The sequence below is a fragment of the Colobus angolensis genome, unplaced genomic scaffold (assembly GCF_000951035.1).
Source record: "Colobus angolensis palliatus isolate OR3802 unplaced genomic scaffold, Cang.pa_1.0 Scaffold156, whole genome shotgun sequence".
NCBI classification, from domain to species: domain Eukaryota; kingdom Metazoa; phylum Chordata; class Mammalia; order Primates; family Cercopithecidae; genus Colobus; species Colobus angolensis.
The window spans coordinates 5,084,449-5,091,183 of record NW_012114666.1 but is presented as its reverse complement, the minus strand read 5'-3'; positions in this window follow the sequence as shown (position 1 = coordinate 5,091,183).

The following is a 6,735-nucleotide window of genomic DNA, read 5'->3' as shown; positions in this document are numbered from 1 at the left end:
AACCTAAAGAATTTGCTATTTGGCTGTTTATAAAAAATTTGCTGACCAACTACCCTCCTATGGCAATAAGTAAAAGACATATTCACCCCCTCAGCCTCACTGAAGCAATGAGCATTTTTCAGTCCTGAGTACATACCAATCTGTAGACTGCTTCAAGACTCACCTCCCTGCTAGTCCTTCTGCCTAGAACATTCTTTTCTTTCCTAGCGATTTTTCCATCTGATCCCATTCATTCTTCAGACAATATCACCTAATAAGAAAAGACTTCTCTGAACACCTATCTAAAACAGGTCCTCCCTGTTATTCTTTTTTTTTTTTGAGACAGAATCTGTTGCCCAGGTTGGTGCAGTGGTGCACTGAGTGCAGTGGTGCAATCTCGGCTTGCTGCAAGCTTCACCTCCCAGGTTCCAGTGATTCTCCTGCCTTAGCCTCCCAAGTAGCTGGGATTACAGGCACTCGCTGCCATGCCCGGATAATTTTTGTATTTTTAGTAGAGATGGGGTTTCACCATGTTGGCCAGGCTGGTCTCGAACTCCTGACCTCAAGTGATCTGCTGGACTTGGCCTCCCAAAGTGCTGGGATTACAGGCATGAGCCACTGCGCCCCACCCTTTCTGTTACTCTTCACCATAGTTTCCTGTTCTTTTCCATGATGGTCCTGCCCATGGTTTGTAATGATTGATTGGTCTTCTTGTTTAAAGTTGTTGCCCTCTTTACTCGGTAAACTCCCTGTCAATAGAAACTATGCATGTCTTATCAAGATAGATAAAAAACATGTACTCCAAAGTCAGATGGCCCGGATTTGAATCCTGACTCTGTTACTTATAAGTCATGGAAGCTTGGGTAAGTCACTTCACCTCTCAGCTTCTCAGTTTTCTCATCTGTAAAATAGGTGCAATCATAGTAATATTGCATTAAGTTCTGAAGGTTAAATGAGTTGATGCAGATAAACTACTAAGAACAATGCCTGGCTCATCATAAGCACTTGAGAAGAGTTATTAATACTCAAAACTGTATCTTCAAGGTCCAGCACAAAAGAGCTGAATGAGTATCCCTTTAACAAGTGAAACTTTTTTTTTTTTTTTTCTGAATGAAGCATTTGTGGAATGAAGGCTTTATCTAGATGAAAAAATAAGTAGCTCATACCTCTCTGGCTCTTTAATCATATGCTGCTGTAGTGAAACATTATGGGCGTCTAATTTCATTTAGCACATGAAAGGCAATGATTCACCTTGATTTACAAAACAAAGTTGAATCAGTAATGCAAGAGCTTGAATTATTTTTTAAAATTAATCCCCCCCCCCGCCCCCACAACTCCCCCAGGATCTGTATTAGTATGCCATGGCCAGAGTAAAACCTATAAATATTATGAGGCCTACATTACTCAGCTGTTGCCACAATAATGCAAAAAATCACTCCAAGACTCAGTGGCTTAAAATGGTAATTATTTATTCTCACATAAACATTTGCAAGTTAGCTGGGGTTTAGATGACCTGGGGTGGTCTGGGCTGGGCTTCAAGTTATGGGCTGCTTCCAAGTTTGCTCCAGGTGTCTTCCATCTTCTTTGGATGCAGGCATGTGTATGCATCTCAAGGCAATGTTGGAAGTGCAGGAGAGCCAGCCCTACTGTGCAAATCCACAGTGGCCTTGCTGGCATCATACTTGCTAACATCTTACTGACCAACAGTCACATGGCCAAGTCCAACATCCGTAGGTCAGGGAAGGGTATTCCTTCAAAGTGGTGAGGAGTAAAAATTTTCTGAACACAAATCCGAACCATCCCAAGACCTGTACCCAAGTAAAAACGAAAACAAAACTCAACTAAAATGTAAATGTATGTCTTTTAAAGGGACAAAAAAAATCTGTATGTTGAAACTTAAAGTAACTTTCCTGAATTTTCTTTGTTGCGTCATTTGGCCAGCAAGGCAGGAGCACGGTGTTCTCTCTGCTTTTCTGGTCCTCCAAGCCTGTGCTTCGTCCGCATAATGGGCCAGTCAGAGCTGTTTATGTTTCTGTCCTAGCACCCCCCACGCAGCAGATACTTGATAAAGTTGGTGGAAGACAATTGTTGAATTCTATAAATATACGGCAATTGCATCAATGCATGCTATATTTGTTTTACAAAAGTTTAAGGTCACTGTAGGTATTGCGTGTTTCTACATCAAAGCTTCAAAAATAGTTCCGGGGTGTGGAGGTGCACACAGCTTCTGCTAGCAATACCCACACTCTGGGGCACTCCTGGGAAGTCACTGCCTCCGGGTTTTCTGTTTGTTTCTCTGTCTCCCTTGCAATGTAAATGAAATCACTTTCTCAGCCTGATCATTGCTCGAGGGAAATGCATGCCTGGAAAATAATCAACAGGGAGGAGAATGTAGACAAGTAAATAAACAGTTTAATGAATATAAAATAAAATGTGAATTAAAGCTGGCTTTCAGAACCTACCATTATCCTTTCATCCACTGTTTATTCAATAATTACACAGTCAATTACAACTTGCATAAAGGATTTTATATACCTATTAGTCTATAAATATCTACAGTATATGCGTATTTATAGATAAAGAGGGAGGAGAGGATCGTGACTGAGGAAAAGTGTTCTGACAGAAATAACTGCAAATACTGCAGGGTTGAGCTTCTACCAATGCTAGTTTTTCCTGACCCAGGAGAACTCACATAGTGTTATGAATTTCAATAATCACAACAATTTTTTTTATCAAGAACCTCACAGGAGCCACACACTGGATTAAGCGAGAAATATCTCTATACCTATACCCATATTATTTCTAACCCATGTGACAGCCACCATATATCCCATTTTACAGAGGAGAACACTGAGACTCAGGAAGCAGTTTGAGCCTGTGTTTGATCTCTAATATGTGTCATGAGAGAATAGGGTTGTGATGAAGTCTGGGCTACCCACCTGTGTACAGAGAGGGCCGACAGAGGACAAACAATGCAGGATATTGATATCCACGTGGCTGTCGCATTTTTTTGGTGCCAGGATTAATGTAACAGAACACTCAGCACGGGAAGCCACCCCGGGGCTGCTCCTGCGTATATTTTGTTACATATTCCCTTCTGTTTCCCTTCAGTCATTTAACACAGAGCTTCTTTCACTGGAGGACGAGAATAGGTGTGGTGTGTATGTCTCCTGGATTAGCAGGTGCCTCTGGTTTGAAAACGTTTGTTCTCAGAACCATCGGTGAAACCCAGAGATGAAATCTTACAAGCTGATGATAAAGCTTCAAGTAGCCACCACCATGGGAAGGACGTAATTATGTGATTTTTAAAGCAGTGTCTGTAGATTACACAGATATGGTGTCTCCTTTCTGTCTGGCGCATGCCTTACATGGCACCTTTATTGAATCATGACTGTTAGCTTTCCTTGGCTGTGTATTAGGGCCCTGGAAGCTTCTATTCAGGTTTAGCTATTATCCACGCAAAGATCGTTATTGCTCTCTTGTTTGTATTTTAGCCTGGAGATTTGTGAAGGAAAGAAAAAACAATTAGGTAACTGTGTAATGACAAAGGAGCAATTTGGTTTGAAAAGTCTCAGAAAACAGTTTTTTTTTTTTTTTTTTGGCTTCTAGGGCATTTCTGCTTTTCTGAAAACAAAATATGTTTAGGAGAATCTTTGTTTTTACAGATACAAAATAAAGCAAGAGAGTTTCTGCCTTTCCAGTTAAAGAGCAATCTTTAAAAGGCATCCAAGAAAAGTTGGCTCTGTTTTCTGAATTGCTAGTTGGGAGAACAAAAGAAGCAAGGGAAAGTTTGACTTGACTTCCTCTACAATTTGTTTATATCATCGGAGCAGAAAGAATCTCAGGGCTCAGCTCTCCACTTCCTGAATGAAGAGAGAGAAAGAAAAAAATGCCCGTGTGTCAAATTCATCGAGATGTGCAAAGTGATCAGCAAAAATCCTGATCAACTGGAGCCCAAATGGCAAAGGAAGGATATTCCTCAATTCAGCTGCTATCTGGCAAGAGAGCTGCAAAGTCCTGATGGCGAGTGTCACCAAATACCTCCTTCTCTCCTCTCCAGCCACAGAAAGGACAGGCAGTGAGGGTGCAGCCTCTCCTGGCCTGTTGCTATGGAGTCAGGCTAATCCAAGACAATGTTTCAGTCGGTCCAATCCAAAGACAGCAGTGGTAGCAATGGAATAGCATTGAAATTATAAATATTTACTTGAAAATAATGCTCAAGCCAGACTTAACTGAAATGATAAGGTTCTGTTTACTTCTCTTGGTAGTAGCCAGCTGAAACAACCAAACCAGTTAAGCAACTTTTTTTTTTTTTTTTTTGGTCAGGTATGTACTGAATCACTGGCAGCAAACTTCTGGGATTTTAGGAGATAGTTTTCTCTCCTCTCTCTCTCTCTCTCTGTCTCTCTCTCTGATTCTGGGCAGAATGCTTATTTTTGTTTTGTTTAAGGAACTTGAGGCTGGCTGAGGTTATTAGATTATTGATGATCACTGTTAGTTTCCTGCTGCTTGTATTTGTTGGGGGTGGTAAGGGAGATTAGGACAAGAATTTAGATGAAAAACACCCAGGCTTCTCTCTTCTTCATGAAATCCCCCCTGTGAGGTTTTCCAGCTTGCCCTCCCATAACTTGATTCTGTTGAGGTCTGCCATAGCTAACCTATTAAAGAGAACATTGAAATTGGTGGGTGAAAAGGGTTAAAAACACAGCTTAGCAGTGAATCTATTCGGGTTTAGCACTCTTACTGGAGGCTGTGGTTTCGTTGGCCTTGGAATACCAGAGGGAATTGCAAAACATGTAGATAGAACGAAGAGATAGAGTGCACACAGAGTGGGGACAGAATAGAGTGATAAAGAGAACCAGGCTAAGGGTGGCTACTTCCCTCTGAAGGGTGGGTCATTCTTGCTAAAGTGGGTTTCTTGGTGAATTACAGTGGCTGCCCAGAGCTGGGGTAAGAGGAGAAAAATGACATCCAATAAGGCTGCAGGCAGTTTGAAAGACGAATAATATAACATGCAGTGATTTCAAACTTCACGCTTTCTTATTGAAAGTTTTTCTTCCAGTTTGGAAGGCAAGTTTCAATCGATTCTCTTGTCTAATCCCTGCTTCCTGCCAGGCTGCACCGTTGGTGTTTTCAAGAAGAAACCTAGGCCATGATTTGAATGCTTCAAACACTCAGTGCTCAATTAGCCTTCTTTTGAATCCTCTCTGACGGTTGGTTAAATATGGGTCGAAAGTGCTTTTTAAAAGTGGAACTGATCTTGGAGTGAGTTAACTTAATCTTCTGAGTGTTAAGACGCTGAAAAATAATGTTTTAACAGAACAATTACTAGAAGACATGGAAATTGCATTATCCTAGGCTCGTCCGTCCAATTCTATTTTATAGACATGAACATTTCAAAGTACAAAGGGCTATTCCATAAAGAGGACTCTTGGCTATTCTTTATAAAGGTTCCCCTTGTACTTTTATAGAATGTTTATAAGGTTAATAAGTATGCTTTTTTTTTATCACTGTATATTTTAAATGGCCCAACGACTGCTCCCACGTTGATTTGAGAATCATTGAAACTGCCTGAATGGAGCAGGGATATCCTTTGTTTCCCATTGATTTGGAAACAAAAGACTCAGGGGGAAAAAAAAGTTTAGTTTGCTTCTGAATGCCATATGCAGATGAACGTTCTGCTGATAAAGTACACCAAGGATCTGAAAACTTTTTCAACTCTTAGAACAGAAAGGTTACTCTTGCAGTCATACTGCATGTTTGAACCTGTCTTCCATTTTTCATTTCTCCCATTGTGCCCTGGGCTACCATGGGGTTAGTTATGTCACACACCCAAGTCTTCAGAAAAAATAAACAGCAATCAACAGAAGAGAATCACCATCAATCGAAGCAAAAGTTGTCTGCTGTTTCTTACTTGGGAAATACCCCATGGACATCATCAGTAAATAAGGTCCCCCACTTTTCCCCTCATCATTTTTCCCAATTTCTCGATATCCAAGATTCTCATCCTTGGCGCTAATGATATTTTGGATTAGAGCATTCTTTATTTGTTGGCAGCTGTCCCGGATAGTGTAGGGTGCTCACCAGTATCTGGTGACAGTAGCTGTTCCCTCTACAGTCATGAAAATAAAAAAATGTGAAAATTGAGAGCTGGGCACAGTGGGTTCATCTGTAGCCCCAGTTACTCAGATGGCTGAGGCAGGAGGTTCCTTTAAGCCCAGGAGCGCTAGTTAAGCCTGGGTAATGTAGGAAGACATTGCCTCTAAAATATATATATACACACACACACACACACCTAAAATAAATGTTATATATTATATAATGTATAAATCTATATACAAATATACATATATAGAATATAGCATATGACATAGATCATATATAATCACACTATATGTCATACTATAATATATAATATATAGTATTATATACACTATTTTATATTATACACTATATGATATATATTATATGATCTATTATGTATATATGATACCGCATATTACATGCCATACGTATCATATATAACATGTAGAATATACACTATATAATATACATATTATATATAAGTATGCAGCCTAAGCAATATGGCAAAATCCTGTCTCTACAAAAAAATTAGCTGGGAGTGGTGGTGTGTGCCTGTGGTCTCAGCTACTCAGGAGGCTGAGGCAGGAGGATGACCTGAACCTGGGGAGGTCGAGGCTGCAGTGAGCCATGACTGCACTTCAGCCTGGGCAACAGAGTGAGACCTTGTCCCCC